A 19,594-nucleotide genomic window follows, 5' to 3' on the forward strand; every position below is an offset into this window, starting at 1 on the left:
TGTAAAAAGAATTATTTTGAATGAGATACCACTATTCTCCTTTTCATCTATTGAGAATGAGACACCACTATTCTTATGTCCTTTTGTTGCACTGTTTGGGGTTAAGTTTGTTAGGTTTGCTCATGAATGGTCTAAATTACTCGTACTTTTGTATATAGACACACATAATATATATATATATATATATATATATATAAGTATGGACTTTCTTATATAGGACTACTGTTTGTCAGTACGATTTAGAAAGCTACATTATGGGCACATGAATATTTCTAAGAGATGCCAACAATCGCAACAAGGATTTATTTTTATGTCTTTGTATTCAGATATATTGTAATCGAATTACCTTCCACTAATTTTTAGTTTTAAAAAACAAATACACACTAAAAAAGAAGAGTGGAAATAAAACTTAAATTTTCAATGTTCTCACAGTGGAGTTAATAATCCATCTATAAAAGAATGGCAACTTTGATTACAGAGCTAAAAAGGGGAATGCTCACACTTCTCAGCATGATTATGAGTCTAGTTTGATATCACTAAAGTCATGTCTCCACCCGTAGAGGAAGAGCAAAATGTTGTTGAATTGTGGGTTTGGCTTCCACTCAAACTCTGATTTTGCCTCTTTACCGAGGTTTCTCATGGCCTTAAACCTCAGGTCTTCAGGATAGCTGCTTGCTTCTGGGATTCGGTTCGAAACAGACAATCACCCTTCAAGCATGCTTTCCACCTCAAACATGGTTTGCCTAAGTGATGTGGATGCATTTGTGCATAACAAAACTACTTTAACCATAATTCCATCTTCCTTTTCGTTAACCTCAGACTCAAACCTCTCATCAAATGAGCTTCATCAATTTTCTAGTTTGTTGCAAATGACTAGCCTGAGATATAAAGTATTCAATTAGCATATTGTATAAATTTATGGTAGCTTCAGGAATGAGTAAGTAACAATCGAAAAGGGATACGTAGTCGTATGGTACCCGATAAACAAAGTTGTCACTTGGCATATAATTATTGTTGCTCTTTCCACTGATAATTTCCAAGGCAAAAACTCCAAAAGTGTAAACATCTGCTTTGTATGCCAGATAATACCATAATACATGTGATACCCCTCATTTTTTTGTGTTTTTAATGTTATTTTACTCATTATTCTTATTGGTTCTTTTAATTTTAAATTGGTTATTATTATTTTGGTTATATTATTTTATTATTATTACTGCCTAACTTATATAATTTATTTTAATGTGCTTTTTCTTATTATTTATTATTGTCTATTATTTATTGGCTCTTTAATTCAAATTATTTTATAGTTTCACCATTTTATTTTACCAAGTTGTGTTTTTAATTGTCCTCTTATTTATCTAATTCATTCTAAGTTAGTTAAATTAGTGTTTTAAATTCTCAACGTTAAATCTTTTGAAGACCCCAGATGATGGGCTAGGATTAAATTCCAAGTGCCTAGCCTTTTTTCCCCCATTTCCCTTTCCCTGTCTCTCTCTCTCCTCCCTCCCTCAACTCAAGCACAACACACCCCTCCCCCTCTCAAACCGTATGCTTCCCTCAGTCCAACGGCGTCATCGTGCGCCACCCACCTCACCACCAATACTTCATGTCAGCGGACTCCACTACCAAACCTAGCCACCGTCTAGCCTCATTAACTCTCTCTCTCTCTCTCTCTCTCTCTCTCTCTCTCTCTCTCTCCACTACAAGGAAACCCACGAGTTTCTCTTTTCTCCTCACGCAGCCTAACACCGCTGCCACTACCACCCAATGCCACTGCACCAGCTTCCCCGCTCGCTACCAAGCCTCCAACGTTAAACCCAACCTCCACCTCACCACCGTTTGTGGTTTTTAGGCCACCGCACCACCACCAACAACATCCTCCCTCACCGGCGACCTCCCCCTAGCCCCATGCCACCCTAAAACCCCTAGCTGCCACACTCTTCCCCACTCTCTCATTGACTCCCTCTCTCTCACACAGCCTAGATCCATTGCTAGGCCCACCATGGACTACCTCCTCAAGCCGCCACCGAGCTTCATGTACCCCTAGAACCTTCTCCCTTCCTCACGACAGCCCCATCCCCGTCCATCACGCACAACCCAAATTGGATTTTTCTTCTCGCATGGCCTTAGTGTCTTCGTGAGCTAAGCCACAGCCACATTGGACCACCCACGACCCCCGAGTTCCTCAATGCCCAGCCATGACCTCCCCGTAGATCCCCCTTGATTTTTTCAGTTTTTTTACCCACGGCCAACCTTGGTAAAATCACCATCTGCCTCTACTCCGCCACTTTTACCATGTCCTTTAATCTTCCAAAGTTGTCTTTCGTCATTATAAGTAATTTTTCAAAGAACTTTATGAGATTTAAATATATTTTTATGCTAACATATTTTTTTGTAGTCTGTTTGGTTGTGCCGGACCTTGGATTCGAGGAGTGTGGATTTTTGGGTCAGATTGGAGGTTAGGCATATTTGTGGGGTTTGGCGGTGTTTGGTTTTTTATATGTTGTGTGTTGTGTCATGACATTCATCATTATGTTTCATGCATTTTCATGGGTTAAGGATGAAAATTGGGTTTTCATATTGAAAAATGATGTTTGAATGCGTGCATATAAGACCTCAAGCCAAGATGGAGCATTATCTTGATGGATCTCCTCTGGTCACTCAGGAGCGGATAAAATTGAATGACGTCCCCGGGTTATCACTAGGCGCAGAGCTGGGTATTGCTCGTTACAAAGTTACATATACGGTCTTTACCCATGGTGTGACGAAGGGAGCCAAGGTGTACGGATAGTTTCTAAGGAAGATCATGGTGCATACAGAATAATTGGATATGTGGGCTTTTCTAGGAAAATGACAAGTTTTGATAAATGGATATGTGGACTATTTTCTGGGAAAATGATGGATTTATAATTGGGTCATTTTCTGAAAAAATGGTAGTTGGTATTTTAATGGACATGTTTTGAGCCAAATGGGATTTTTGGCATGATTTGGAAAAATTTTCATTTTTGGGGAAAATGATGGTTTGGTATCATGCATGTGCATGCATACATATTGGTGGTTTAAAGGTATTTTTATCTTATGGATTGTTTGGTTGGTTATTTATCGAGATTCATAGTCTCACATGGTATTCGAACCCTATGGTTTCATTTCATAGAATCGCAGATTTTGATGTAGATGAGAACATCGAACCTGAGGCTACGTCTTTGCTAGGGGAGTGACCTGGGGTTACTTGTTGGCTATGGGATTTATTCCCTCCTTTTTTCGCTGTATATTTTGTCTTTGTATTATATTTTACAGATAACTGTACAATCTTTTGAAAGGCTTTTATTATGGTGTTTTTGTATTTAAAGTTTTGGTACTTAGTTGACTATCTTTTATTCATTCATTGCGACTTTTGTTGTACATTTTTTACATGTGCACACACTTAGCACTTGTCGTTTGGGTGTATGACCCATGTTGTCATCATCCTGATGCATTCCGATATCACGATTCCTGCATTTCCATATGTGAGAGTCGGGGGCATCACAATACATATTCTAAAGCCATATATGCTCTGCAAATCAAAATCTGAATGTCTTGTAATTCATCATTGAATTTAAAGCCACTTTGCAAAAAATCATGTATGCAATTAATGCCGTTGGTACGTAAGTTAGAAACCGACATGGTTCCAACAATTTGGGTGGTAATGTGGGTCTTCTACTCTTCATCGAGCCTAGCCAATCCAAAGTTGGATATTTTAGGGTTCAACTCTCCATCCAGCAACACATTCATTGCTTTGATGTCTCTATGAATAATCTTGAGTTTTGGTTCTTCATGGAGAAAAGCTAGACCTCTTGCCATCCCAATACAGATCTTAAGCCTTGTAGGCCAGTCTAGTTTAAGCTGACTATTTTTTGGATGTACAACGACAAGAAATTCATTGAAAAAGCATAAAAAGGGACACTGACACAAGAACATAGTACAAAGAGAAACCAAACTAAATAAAACTGAAAAAACTAAAAGAATAAAAAACAAATACAATGACTATTTGAAAAATTTGGGAAACCTACAAGGAAAAACCAGAAAAAAGAAGATACAAGAACACATACAAGGAGAAACAAAAAATGTAATGCCCTGATCAAAGAGGTCCAGAAAGTTAGCTTCTGTCACAAAAAATCATCTTCAATAACACAACTATATATAATCCAAAGACTCCATAAAAATAATTCATTTATTCAAACCAATATATATATTGTTCTCCACTACGACACTGTAGAAATACCTCAATAATATATATTAAAATCTTATAGACTCAGACATATCCATAACTCAAAATACTAAAATAACATAAAATAATAAATCTACTAACTAAGACTCTCCAATAAAGACTTGTACCCTTTAGCACTTATTTCTCTACGATTATCAAGGATTATCTGAAAAATACTGTGGAGATAATGGGTGAGTTATCAACAACTCAATAAGTAGAGAATACATACTAGTATGTAAACATAAGCATTTATAAAATTCAACATATAGAACAAAATATTTTCATTTTCAAAATGGGAAAGTAGAAACATGTTATCAAAATATCATAGTGAAGGTTCAAAAATATCTTCATTCAAAAGTGATAAGGTGGTAGTTTTCAATGGCTGGGCGACAGTGGTGTAGGGGAGATTCTTGAGTGCACGTTGAAGTGGCTTGTTTGGGTTCTTCCTAGACGTGGAGGTAGCAGTGAAATTGGTGGTTTGTTGCCGTGTTTGTGGGTGGCTACGGTTTATGGCCTGCAGTTGAGGTGGTTGCCAGTTTCACGTGGGGTTGGGCAATGGGCTAGTGGCTTCCGTAGTGTGGAAGAGATCTCACCACGTGGTGTGGTTTCTGTTGGGCTGCTGTTGCACGATGGAGGCTGGGTGGTAGAGGTCACCACGTGTGTGCAAGGATAACACTGTAGTCTCTAGCTAGAGTTGAGATTCACAGTGGTTGAGCAGCAACGTGATAAGGTGGTGGTTTTCCTAGGGTTTGGTTATTGGAAAAACTACGTTTTGGAAAAATGAGCATCCAGCTTATACATGAATATATGTATATAGGGACTGTTGCCGTGCATGCAGTGTGAGGGAGACGTGCATGACAGGGAGTTTTAAAAATGAATAAAGCTAGTCTGCCGCTTCCATATGCCCGCTTTGGATGACCGCTCGACGTGGCAAAGTACTGTAGTGCTGACTAGGCTTCTGAAACAGGAAAAAGAAAAACTCACTTCCCGCCTGCCAATTACGCACAGTGTCTTTCTCCTTCATCCTTCCCGTGGGTTGCCTTCTCCAAGGTCTTTCCTTTCTGGTGGATGTTTAGCAAATCTGAAACCCATTCACCGTCCGTCCCCCAACATCACAGCGCCGACCACCACCAAACTCGGCCCATCTCCGGCGAGTGAAGGCCCCACACAGAAGCTATTCAAACCGAGAACTACGAATCGGAAACAGGGGACATCCGAAACCCATCCACCTGCTGCGTGGGTCACGGTGCCGATCAGCATACAACGCCGGCGAGAGGTGGGTCGAGACAGAAACTCCGATCACCGACTCCTCCGATTCGTATTCCACCCCCTCCCATCTATTTCTGAATCGGCCCCCCCCCCCTGACACGGCCATTCAGGCCACGGCAGCTGAAGGTAAAGGGTATATGTGCATTCCAGCACACTTGTTTTTGCAGAAAATTTCTTGTAAATGTGAATGAATACATGTAAGGGAATCCACATAAATATGGGCGTGATTTATTCTCTGTGAAGTTGTTTGTATATAAACTCTGTTTGTGGGCTATATATTCTGTAAGTAGCCGGTTTTGTTTAACGTGTGTATACACCTTACATTGCAAGATTCTTGTATTATGTAAACATTGTAGAAAAATAAGTATTCTGAAGCTCACAATGGAAATATGATACACCTATATTGATCTGTTTTGTAACCATTTATACAGAGCTTTACAAACCTATCTCAGGGATTTGTACATCTAAGGAGATATTGTGTACATCGGTTACAGATTTGAATCACTAAAAATAAAACAACTACATCAATTAGAGGCCATGATACTCGGCTTGATGAGTGCTGCAAATCACTTCCAGATTTGTTTCTAAATTTGAAATTTATTCTTATCTTGTGTGACTCTCCTTAATAAACATGTGTTTTAATGCAAAATATAATTCGAGAGATTTCCATGAATACATTGGTGTATCAGTGAAAACTTAACGTAAGTAAAGGTGCCACCTTTTAATTGAAGTTATGTACAACTATATTGCTATATTTCAGCTTAGTTAAAAATATTTGCTGAAAGATGTTTTAACTGTTAAAATACATTAAAACCATGGAACTTATTTCTCATAAAGATGATTTACGTTATAGGAGAAAAAAAAATCCTGCTTGAGTTATACCTTTTAAAAAAATTGCTTTAAAAAAAATAAGAAGCTTGATTTATATTGCTTAGAGAGAAGAAATTTTTTGGGCATATATATTTAAAATAATTTTTCAGCATGGGCATCATCGGCATGCTATTTTGTAGGGATCTTTTCTTTGTTGTATGGTATTTATAATTTCACATGTCAATAAAATGAGGGCATATAAAATGATATGCTAATTCAATAGCCTTCGCGATACTAATTGTAGGTTCTCCAAGGCTGAGTTCATATGGCTTCCAATGTACACTTGACGGATGATGAGTATGATGAAGTTTTTGTTGATGATGGGCCTGATAATTATGATGGTACCGAAGAACCTAAGGAAGATGATGGTGTCGAGGAACCAATAGTTGGAAGGACTTTTTCTAGTGAGGAAGAAGTCCGGTCTTATTATATGAGATATGCTAAACAGAAAGGGTTCGGGGTCCGTAAAAGGAATTCTAGACAGAGCGAAGATGGGCGGGTTAGATGGTTCACATTGGTATGTGCGCGGCAAGGCACAGCAAAGAGTCAGGCTTCCAATATACTCAAGCCAAGACAAACAGAGAGGGTAGGGTGTAAAGCAAGAATTAATGCAGTTTTGAATGAAGATGGCGGATATACCTTGTCTAGTGTAATATTGGATCACACACATTATGTCAGTCCAGGGAAAGCAAGACACTTTAGATGCTTCAAGAAGGTAGATGCTCGTGTGGCTAAGAGGCTGGAAATAAATGATGAAGCTGGAATACGTACGTCAAAAACTTTCCAGAGTGTAATTGTTGAAGCAGGGGGGTATGAGAATGTGCCATTTGGGCAAAAGGAATGTCAAAACTATATTGAGAAAGCACGACAACTTCATCTCGGAGTTGGAGGCGTTGAAGCTCTAACTAACTACTTCCAGGAAATGCAGAAAATTAATGCTGAATTTTTTTATGCGATTGATGTCGGCCCTGACATGAGGTTAAAGAATGTGTTTTGGGCAGACGACGTTCACTCCCGGACCACATTGAAACAATTTGTGGATCAGTACGATTCAGCCCTTAGAAGGAAGGCAGAGAATGAAGCAATTGCTGACTTTAATTCATTTAACACTGAGATTCCTTGCATATCTCACTATCCTATCGAGAAGCAATTTCAAAAAATATATACAATTGCCAAGTTCAAGGAAGTCCAAGAAGAATTTCGAGGGTTTTTGTATTTGACTACCTCGTATTTTGGTGGTGATGGGGCAAACTTTACGTACATAGTCGGGGATGAGATTAAGGTGAGTGATGGATTCATTAAATGCGTAAACTATTTTGTTAGCGTATGTGAAGAATCTTCTCTTGATATTACATGCAGTTGCAAATTATTTGAGTTTAGGGGAATATTATGTCGACATGCTCTTCGAATCCTGGCACAGTTAGACAAGAGTGAAGTTCCACCAAAATACATTTTGGATCGGTGGAGGAAGGATATAAAGAGACAATATGTCAATGTAAGAAGTAGTTATGAGGCGACGAGCAATCCTGAGAAACAAAGGTTCAATCGGATCCAGAATTGCTTCTATCAACTATGTTCAAATGCCGCAAAGACCGAGAGAAGCTGTGTGAAATTGATCAGCCAACTAGAACAATTGAAATCGGAGTACCCCGATGACGATTCATATGGTGCTTGTTCCACAGCTGGTCTTGTTACTCCCATTGATGGCACAACCAACAAAGTTCTTAGTCCATTAGTTGTTCGGAGTAAAGGGAGACCCACAACTAAGAGAAGAACACACCCCGTTGAGAAGGCTCTCAAGAAACCGAGTACTAGAAGGAGATTGTCCACAACTGAGGTCCAAAATCCTTTGATTATTTTGATAAGTGTTCCTTTATTTTGTTTATGTATAGAAAGCCCAAAATAATGTTTGCTGATTTTTTCCAGCAATCCTCGCTACATGATCAAGAAAGCCAAGTTTGGACACATGGGCCGGATTTTTTTTGTACTCCCTTGTCTGCTCGTCCACCTCCAGTGCAAGCGCAACCTGTGCAGATGAATGACTCGGATCAGGATGATTTACGACAGCCTAGATGGTGGCAGCCATGATGGTGTTGTATTTATAGTGGTGATGTCCAGGGTAGGGTGTCTTTTGATTATTATTTTTTGTTTTGGACAGAGGGCTGATGGTGCTTGTTGCTGTATTTATAGTAAAAAGGATGGGTGTCTTTTGTGCTTTTTGTATTTTGCACAGTGGGAAGATGGTGCTTGTTGTAAATGGTATGTGCTTTTTTGTAAAGGAGGGGCTTTTTTGTAAGTAGGAGGGGCTGTTGCTGTACTTACTAGTAGTTTTTGTTCCAGAAATATGTTTAGGAAATATGTATAAGTTCTCGAAAATACAATGACCTCAACTGCCATTTTGTCTGAAAGAAAAAAGTTCAATATGAAAACTCCTTTTTTCTTCACAAGCTGAGTACCTATGAGTTGTAGAATTCAAATCACTAATGGTGTATTTGTGGTTATTTCCAGCATATACTATTTTTTTCCATTGCTTGGTCCTGAGAAATAAAATGGGTGAGTTATATTGTTGCAAATTTGGGCATGGTGTTGTTTACATTTTGCTAACCGAGTACTACTTCCAGGATATTGTATTTATACGATCAGGAAATTCCATGACATTTATTTTGGGCATATCCAACAAGTACTCCAGGATTATGATGTTATTTATTTGATTTCCAAAGCAACCTTTTGCTTGGTTGAACTTGCAGTAGCTGTTTATAACAGGGTTTAATAACTAAAAATACAAACTTGAATTCACAGGTGAGTCTTGAATCAGGACTAATAACAAACCACTTAATAATACAAACTTCATTTTCATTAATATCAACAAATACATATCGTTTTCACAAAATACAAACACTTTCCACAATGATACAAAGATCCAGCACTCGGATCCAAAATTTCCAGCAACAAGCTGACAGCCCACCTTCCACAAAATACAAAGATCTTCTACATACTAATAGACTTTTGTAGTTGCTTACTTCTACAACTATATTAACATTTCCCTTTGAACCAACCACAACTAGATATAAGCAACCCAACAAAGAAAAACCACGACAATGAAATTAGTGTCACGTAGGTAGCCTTCTCCATTTGCCTCTTGCGCTTCTCGGACTCTATTTGTAGTCGATGATTCAAGCTTTGGATATCCATTGATGCTTGGATCTTTTCAACTTCAAGTTTTAATTTATCAATTGAGTGTTGTAATCGTTTGATAGTTTTTTGGCAATATGATGGTATTTCAGGGACATACCAGCAGAAGTATCCACAAGACTTCCCAGACTGCAAAAAATCAATTACCACTTAAATTTAGACAAACAACACTATCAACAATAATGATATGTGAGGGCAAGAAGAGTAAATCTCACCATATAGTTTTGGCATCCAAAAAATCGCCGCCCCTCATTTTCATCCGTATGCGCAGTTCTTTAACAAGCTTTAATTCCACAGTAACAAATTGGGTACTCAACTATTGACTTTCCTGAGCTTGAGCAATTTTCACCACGTGACTCAGGCATTGCTGTCCATATACAAAGAGAACAATAAAAGCAGTTGTCGTAGCACATACATAGAAAAATTATTAACATTGTTCCCTTCCACAATATACTCCACTCATTCTTATAGTAAAACCAGGTATCTAACTATTCTTGTTATTTTTTTGAAGTTATGGGAACCTAAGGTGTGCAAATTGGACTTCCCTAAACTATGTTTCATAAAAACCACATGACACTTATCCATATAAATCTTACAAACATATCAGAATTTTTCTTACCAAACGTTTTAGAGTAAATAACTATAAAATGAAGGCCATTTGAACTCCAAAAAAAACTTATTGAACAATATACGCATGGTACATGACATTTCCGAAACAGAATTGTATTCACAATATGTAGAGGCCATTTGACCTCCAAAACAGATTTGTGTTCACAATATTTAGAGGCCATTTGAACTCCAAACCACAAAAGTCTACACAATATTTAGAGGCCATTTCAACTCCACACATATTTAAATATTAGAGTTAATTCAGTAAACTGATCATGCCATGCCAAAGATTAGAACTAAAAATGCCAAATCAAATCTGTTTTCAGCAAGCACAGAAACCGTAATCTTCCTTCAAGTTGTCTAGACTAACAAAAAATTAACCAGCCGAACCCCCTATTGAAGCACGTTGACAGCTTTGTTTTTTGGGGAAAAAAATTCTGCACCAAGTCCCTCTCGCCTTATTCATTCAAGCTAACAACATTTTCATAACCAAGTATATAGAAATCTCACACACACAAAATACTACAACTAGGAAAACTAACAGTCAATCAAACTCATTCTAGACTAAAAAAAAATTAACAAACCGAAACCCTAAGAAGCAACTCGACAGCTTGTGTTTTGGGGAAAAAATTTCTGCACTGAACATCTATCACACTACCTGTGATGAGAATACATTTATCATCAATGGGGAGTACTAGAAGGAGGTTACCAGAAATAGAAATGAAGAGGGAACCGGCAAGGTATTTATTCCAGGAGGAGGAAAGATGGTCTGCCGCAGTCGGGGACGATGATGGGTCGAACCGGATGCGACGGGATCTGATGCAAAATCGATGCAGTAATCTCGCAGAACCAGTGTTCGTCGACGGGATGGCACGGTGACGGCGCAGGGACGGCTGGGAGGAAACGGCGACGATAGGGCTGCAGCGGCTGCTGCTGGGTCTGGGTGGGTCTGGGTTTGAGTTCTGCTTTCAACTTTCACGATTCCCTTCTTTCTGACCGTTTTCTTTTCTTTTTTTTTTTTCTTTTTTTTTTTTTATATTAAATGCCACGTGGCGTGCCACGTCAGGCGGTCAAAACCTGCGATAACACCGGAGCGGCACAGTAGCGCGACCCTTTAAAAATAACTGCACAGTGGTATCCCGATTTTGAGCAAACCGGTGTGGGCCGTAAGGGTGATCGGGTGGGGTTCATTTCAAATATTTGAAGTCAAGTCTTGTGTAGCGTATGAATTTCATAAATGGTTTGGGCTGGTTTGAGCAGTTTAAAATAAATGGTTTGTCGAAATTGGAGTCGATGCAGGAAATCGGAGCCCCTTCTCTCTAGACAGCAAATCGGAAACCTTCTCTAGAGGGAGGTGGGAGCCGCAGCTCCTTCCTCCCTCCCCCCCGTTAGTTTTTCTTCTATTTTTGCTTTGTTTTCCTTTCTTCCAGTATTTTATCTGGTTTTGGGGTGGCTTTTGCTTGTTTCTTCGGTCAGTGCTTGTATTTATGGTGCCTTAGTTTTCTTGCTCTTTTTTCGGAGCCGTACCGAGGCGAGGAACATCTACAACCATATAGGACTTGCTCCCGAGTGCAACCCAGAAGTTGGGTGGCTCGTAACCAAGTAGACGCGAACAGAGACACGGTGGTTTTGTCGAGGGCGGAGGATCTGGATAGAGGTGAGAGGCTAGCCACCCTATTTTGATGGCACAAGACTGAAGGCGTTGGTCTATGGCGAGGCGAGGCGAGGCGAGGTGAGGCAGGGCTGCTCGTCGGCGAGGCGTGGTGTTCTGTTTTTAACAGAGGATTGATGGTACGAGCAGTGGATTCACGACGGAAGATGCTGGTCTTCCTTCTTTTCGTTTTGGTAGCGGATCGGTATGCACGACGCTGCACAGCAACTGGAACGAAAGAAGAAGGGGCGGCGGGGGAGTTAGAGGTGAAACCCTAGCCGATTCCTTGGGTTTCCTTCAGCCCGTATAGTCCAAGTGCTTCCCTCCGGTTTCTAGGGCTTTTTAGGCTTGTTGGGCTGGGCCCATGTGTATGCCTCAGTCCGCTTGTTTTCTTTTCTGCTTGTGTTTTTGTTGTAGTTTTATGTAATTTTATTTTATATTAGGGAGTTTTGGGAATCTGTCTCTAGGACCTAGGGTCCGTAGAGTTTGTCTCTCTAGGACCGGGGGTCCGTAGAGTTTGTACTCCACTCCTTGGGAGGGGGAGTTGTGTAGTCTATCTTAGACGGTGGTCTAAGATAGAGGTGCGTCTCCTAGACGGTTAGTCTGGAGGCCTGTCTCTCAGACGGTTAGTCTGGAGGCATAGGACAAGACCCTACTAGCCACAAAAAACTTTGTGGGCTGGAGCGCGTGATCTGTTAGATTTGGCTTGTATTTTCAAGTTCAAAGTTGTAATTGTCCGTTTATCGAATGAAGGAAACTACGTTTCACCTTTCAAAAAAAAAATAAATAAATAAATGGTTTGGCTTATTGGTATTTCCTTGGGTCAAGTATATAATAAATACTAATGGGTCTCGACTCAAATTCTAAACTAGCCTAACTCGTTCCATAAATTTTTCAGATTAAAAACCAAATAAATATTTTCTACCTGGTCCATAAAATATTAACTAGATTTAACTTAATAATTATCAAACCCAATAAAAAATCCATATTCCAGAATAACCAAATCTTAGGCCCGTAGCCTATTCCAAGATTACCAGTTAAAAACTTAAATAGGCTTTTCATACATATTAACCCACAAGAAAAAATTTTATAGAACTACTGTTTGTCTTGGACTTGGTGCTAGGCTGGGTGTTGCGAAAAACCTGAAGACACAAGAACACAGGAAACATTCAAGGAGAAAAAAATAAAAATAAAGAAAAGAATATAAGATTTGAAAGCTGGATAAGCTCAGCTGAGGCAAACTTTAGCTGTATAAAACTTCAAATCACAAATAGATTCATACCATATTATTTTTGTCATAAGATCTCACAACTGAGCAGAATGGCATATCACTCACCAAATAGGGCACCAGCAAGGCTATTATTTTTCATTTACTTGTATATCAACAATAATTGATCCCCTTCAATGCAACATCCATGAAGCTTCACAAGATTTGGGTGTTACAAACAGGCAATCATTCCCATTTCATTTAAAAACTACCGATTACCCTGTTTTGATTTAGACGAGACCGGCTTAACTGCTATGACAGTATCATCAGGTTATTGACCCTGCACCCAACCTTACTCAAAGAAGCAGGAAAAGCTATACTCAAAAGGAATAAGTCAAGGTAAGTTATTGCACCTTCTAAACAAGACCAATGTAACACCTGGGTCATGCACCAAACTACTTTTTAAATTTTTGGGTTTAGACAGAAAAAGTCCACTTGAGATTAATGTGTATTTTGTTTAGAATGGACTACAACCAAAATTTTTAATTAGGCAGATATCAAAATTTATTGAGCTTTTTATTTGAGTTAAAATCATTAAATATTTTTTGGATTAGGTAGAATCTTTTTTCTGCTTATTTGCTGAGAAAATTTGTGAAACAAATTGAATTACTTTAGAAGTTGAATTGGACCCAAAACTCAGGAAAAAGCCCAAACCCTCCCACACCCAAGCCCGTGAAAGCCTAGGGACAAGTTTCCACATCACGCACATTTCCATGCATGTCTCTCATAGGCAGATTCCCCCTCCTATTGTTTTCCTTTTGGGTTTTTCCCAATCACCTTTATAAATACATGCATGTATTCTCTACTGCATGTAGAAGTTGCCGCAGCCTTGAGGTTCCATAAAACCTTTCCTTCATGTAACTATTGTCTCCTTCCACACAAAAACCACTGTGTGATAGCCCCAATGCCTAGCCCATTTGCAAACTATGAAAACCCATGCCGCAGCCATAGTCCACGTCCAGGAAGCAACCTGTCAGCTCCTCTCTTCTGCCTCGGTCACACCGAACAACAGCAAACTACTGCATCACGAGAAGAGCCTCATTGCTACGGTCCTGTGTTTTCAGTGAAAAACTCTCCTCTACGTAGCTACCGCTAGCCATTGTCCAGCCCTCCTCAAACCACCGCAAGCCTTTGTTTTTGCTCCCCAAAACAGAGCAACTTTGGACACTAACGTAGACCCTCGTCCCTCCATTGTCAGGCATCATTCCTTGCTGAAAAGGCCACACCACACAACTGCAACTCAGTCGTATTGCCCATGGACCACCGTACGTATGTTCCCTCTCTCTCTCTCTCTCTCTCTCTCTCTCTCTCCCCATCAAGAATGACAGTTCGCTCTCCCTCTTTCTATCCCTGTGCTTTACCACCACTCCCAACCTCACCGCCGATAATCACCCAGACCACCGCCGCACGTAGCTCTCTTGGTAAGGAACTTTCCTCTCTATGGCACAGGTTGGTCTGGAGATCAGCTTGTAGTTGCATAAAGTTTTATTTTTAAATTTGCAGCCTCTTCCCAAATAACCCATACATGTTTTGTTCAATCCCTAGAATACACTTGTCACTAGGCCGCTTCTACCTTGGCCATAATTGTTCTTTAGTTATTAAACCCACTTTGTGTGGGCTTTGTTCTAAATACAAGAATTTATAAAGAAACTAAATAAGTTTATAAGTTGTATTTTTGGTATTATTTTATATTTAATAAATTGAATTTCAGAAGCAAATAGTACGCATATAACTTTATTTTGAACACTTAAAATTTGAAGTCTATTTTTATTAAACAAAGTTTTTGCTAGTACTTATATTAGTGAATATCGATTAATTTGAGAAATGATGATAGTTTAGGCTTATGAGAATTTTAGACTTTTAAGAAAAATAGGTTATTTAGTATTTCTGGTTTAAGTATTGAAATATGTATTTAATTGAAAATTTATGAAAGTTACGTGATAATTTTATAGGTGACAATTAATATTTGTTCGGCACTGTTGTGAAAAAATTCTGAAAAAGCTAAAAAATCTAGGTAAGCGGTGTTCCTATACTGGTCATTGCATAAAATGTATAGACTGGGGTTGACTTTGTGAAAAATCATGTATGTTTTTTTATGAAATGAGAACTTTGGAAAAACAAACTCGGTCATTTATTTGCATTACTCATAAAATTTTTGGTGTTCTGTTTCTGATGTGTGAAAAAACGAGCGATTATAAAAATCTGAAAATTAATGCATAGTTTTATGAAAAGGCTTGTATTCTATTTTGAGTATGTGAGAATGATCTGAATATATTTTGTACTCCGTTTTATTTTGATATGGCATGATATTCTAATTTGTGTCTGACTCTGATTCTGCTTTGCTATGCTTTGCTCTGTTTGGGTTGGTACCAAATTCTCTGTCTCTAAGTGCACCCACTTCGAAAATAAAGAGATTTTGTGTAATGTTTATTGTGTACACACTCGGGACTCTGAGAATAACAATGGGAAGATTCACTTTTGTCTCTGCCCTGTTTGGCCATTGGGGATAGCACAATCCTGCCACATGGGTTAAACATGGCCTATGTTCTTATGTGATGCTATGATATGACATGATGATGATACTCTGTTTATGTTATGTCAAAGTACTTTAGATTATAAATATTTGAACCATCGCTTTGTTAGTTTGAAAAAAAAAAAAAAAACATGTTTGTTCTACATGCTAAAACTACAAATATTTGGTTATGCAACCTATACTCTATAAATACTCATGTTTAAACATTGGTATCTATCCTCTGCTTAGTAAGTTGTTGATAACCCACCCCTTATCTTCATAATATTTTTCAGATAATTTAGACGATACAACTGGTGATCAGGAATAGACAGCTTGGGCAAGGTTAGCTAGGGCTAGGGAGTTGGGTACCTAGTTAAGGGTGCTTTCACTATTGGAGTATTCTCTTTAGTAGTTTGGTTTTTAGTATGTATATATGGTTTATAGAGACTTATGAAATTTTTGAATATTATGTTGAGTTTAATGGGAGTTGTGAAGCAACTAATTTATTTTATTGGATTAGTGCTTTGATGACCTTGTTAAGGAACTTATTTATCTTAAAGGATTATTTTAGTTAAAGTAGGATTGCTCTTATGTTTAATTGGAATAGGTGAAATCCTGTTCATGAAGTATTTGGAAATGTTATATATATTGTGAGGAGAAGATTTTTAGGTGTTAGATAGTAACTCTCTAACCCCTTCTAGGTACGGGGTGTTACAATCAAAGCCACCTTCTCCAATTTTGTTGGCACAATTGAAATCATTAGTAGCAGCTTTTATTTGTTTTAAGCTAAAAGTCCCCGTCACCGAATCTGGTTGTCTAGCATCTGTACAAGGACGCACATAAGAACCAGTAAACCAAGGAATTCACTTTCTTGGTAATTACGTGCTCAGCTAGGTTACACTTGAGGAAAGATTAAAAGCTCATTTGCATAGCAAACCATAGGGAATATGCCTACGGATTTTCTTATTTTTCTACATATCATGGTCATAAACTGATTTCTAACACATGCTATCAATTCTTCATTCACAAAATGCGACCGTTAAAAAGGAATACTTCAACCACTTGTATCAGAACTCAATATCGTCATGCTTGAGAATCCCTTTCCATTGAAAAATAAAATCTGCCCAAACAATTTAGCTCAGTATCTCCTTCAAGAAACTTTTCTTTTTGAAAACAATACCTACATAACTTATGGTCCAACGAATGCAGCATAATTCAAGAGCCGAAAACCATGCTTCATGGATACATTGTTGTAAGAAATATTCCTTAAGGAATTAAACACTTCTTAAAGAAGATTTAAGTCTAGATTTTTCTATAAATGAAATTAGGTATAATAATTTAATAATGCACATTTGGATGCATTTCTCTGGCAAGATAAGATGTGTAAACCACAACCACAAAAGTCAAAAAGTCAAGACATCCTCCTCCTTGGACATCATTTAGTCATTTAACTTTGTTGTATACAAGCAATTAAATCAATTTGAGAATCAGACAATTGATTATAGCCTGCACCTTTTTTCCCCTCCTTTTCCTCGGGATTCCCCCTAAAAAGAGTAGTAAGCTTAATGCTCCAATTGCAAGTACTCCAACAACGATATAAATAGTTCCATTGGTTCCACCATTCGGGCAAAGTTTGAAATCTACACATAGAAATAGACTAAACAATTACACTTCCAATCAAAGGATTTAATGAGCAACATATATATCTACATTGGTTCTGCACTGTTCTAATCTTGCAACTAAACACATACTTCAATTTATAGGGTATGATTTAACAAACAATGTATGGAGAGACCATAGATGTATTCCTTTGATTCGACTTCAAAATAGCAATTGCGATTTGTCTTTATGCTCTTTCTTATTTTGAACTACGCGTATGTAAGCCCCAACAAAATGGAAGGAAAATGATTTCATGCATCTCAATACAGAACGAACACTGTAATCTTTTCCTAGTAAGATGAAACGGATAGAATATTCTCTTTCCCATACAAAAGGTTGTCCCGACCAAAAGGTTCCCATGATATTCTCTTGTTAAAAATCATGGGGGCCTAGTGCAAGTAATTAAAGCACATATAGTGTATTTATAGATGGTAATAAGACAATGAGGAAACATTCACACAAAGTGCTCACCAAAAACTATAGAAATGGCTGATATAAGGGGATCATAAACTCCTCTATCAGGAATTCTTATCGTCCCTTTACCAACCAAATAGAATCTAATCTCTAGAATATTGTTTGAGATGATCACATTAGATATAGAATTTACAACTACCTTTTGATTATTCCCTTTTGATAAATAACATATACACCTACAGAGTCGTTCCTAGGGTTGCTACATGGTGAATCCGCCGCCTCGTAATCCTCCTTGGTGGGACAGCCTTTTGGTGGTTTGGGTGGTGCTAAAGAGAATGCTGGCGTGTAAGCTGTGCATATGCGGAATTCTAAAGGGGCTGGGTTTCCTCGTGGCTATGCAGATGTTGTTGCCAATAGGCCTCAAGTATTGCCAGAGGTTGATATACCATTTGGTGAGCCGTCATCTCTTGGAAGTTGGTTTGAGAAGTCTGAGAAAATGGAAGGAAAGGAATTGTTTGATGAAGTGCTAGAACGTGTCTCTTCTCTGAGAAGCTCCTTGAGAATTATTGATGAAGTTTTGGAATATGAACTTTGTCATAATTCAATAAGGGTTGTAGATGAGGGTGAGGATCATGTGGGGTCAAGACTATAGGGTAGTTTTTTGTCGAATAGGGAGGAGGAAAATGAGATAGAAGAATTAGCTGCCAAATGTTATGAATTAGACAGTGAAGTTGAAGTTTTGATTAAACAGCTTAGGGGTAAAAAAAAGAAGAAAGCTATGGTTGTTCTTGAACATACAACATGTTCCAATAAACATTATTGATTTGATGCATATTCTGGTCTGGAATATTAGAGGCATTCGTTCATCGAAGGCTAGTGTACAGTGTATTATTAATAAAAACTGGTCATCGGTGGTAGCATTGTTAGACCCTTTTCTTTCGGTAAATAACTGTTTACTTTGAACACATTGGTTACACCTTCCTAATTTTTGTCATAATGTTGAGGTTAGAGGTAAAGTTTGGTTGTTTTGTTTAGAGGACATTGATCTTCAGTTGCATTCTGTAATAGAGCAAGCTTTATCTGGTTGGTTTTCTATTGGTAATTTTTGGGTTTTTTCTATTGTTGTTTATGCCAGTTGTTTTCAACAACAACGTCGTGTTTTATGGTGCTACCTTAGTGATATTAATGTTGATGGTAAGCCTTGGTTTTTAGGTGGTAATTTTAATATTATCCATTCGAAAGTGGAATAAATTGGTGGTATTTGCTGTTCTTCTCGAGCTTGTGTTGAATTCAATAATTGTATTCAAGAATGTGGTTTAATAGATATTCCATAATCTGGTGACCGGTTTTCTTGGTGTAATGGGAGGTTAGGGGGTGGGGGAATTTGGGCCCAACTTGATAGAGTTTTGGTGAACTCGGATTTTTTGTCAACTTTTCCTGACGGTAGAATGGAGTATTTACCTCGCACATCCCCGAACCATAGTCCAATGATTACAAAGTTGGTTCATGAGTGTTGGGTTGGTCCAAAACCCTTCCATTTCCAAAGAATGTGATGTATCATGAGGACTTTTCTCTCTATGGTTCATAAATGCTGGAATTAGAAAGTGCAAGGATGTCCTATGGTGCAAGTTAGTGTGAAGCTGAAAAAGTTGAAACGAGTTTTGAACAAATGGAACTTTGAGGTCTTGGGCAGGGTGGAGTCTAGGATCAACGTTATTAAAGAAGAATTGGTGGCACTTGAGCAGAATGTTTTAAATGATTATTCTCATGAAATGGAAGTTGAGTTATTGAGTTGAAAGCAAAAGCATCTACATTACATGCTTAGAGAGGAGATTGTGAGACGCCAAAAATCTAAGGTAAAGTGGATTTCGGAAGGAGATGCCAATAAGGCATTTTTTTCATGCT

At 38.3% G+C, this 19,594-nt stretch overlaps 1 pseudogene; it reads right to left on the minus strand.

The window, feature by feature from the left end:
* Positions 1-514: 514 nt before the first annotated feature.
* LOC122276875 lies at positions 515-16,479 on the minus strand (annotated as a pseudogene).
* Positions 16,480-19,594: the final 3,115 nt, after the last annotated feature.

This window comes from Carya illinoinensis, chromosome 9 (assembly GCF_018687715.1).
Source record: "Carya illinoinensis cultivar Pawnee chromosome 9, C.illinoinensisPawnee_v1, whole genome shotgun sequence".
NCBI classification, from domain to species: domain Eukaryota; kingdom Viridiplantae; phylum Streptophyta; class Magnoliopsida; order Fagales; family Juglandaceae; genus Carya; species Carya illinoinensis.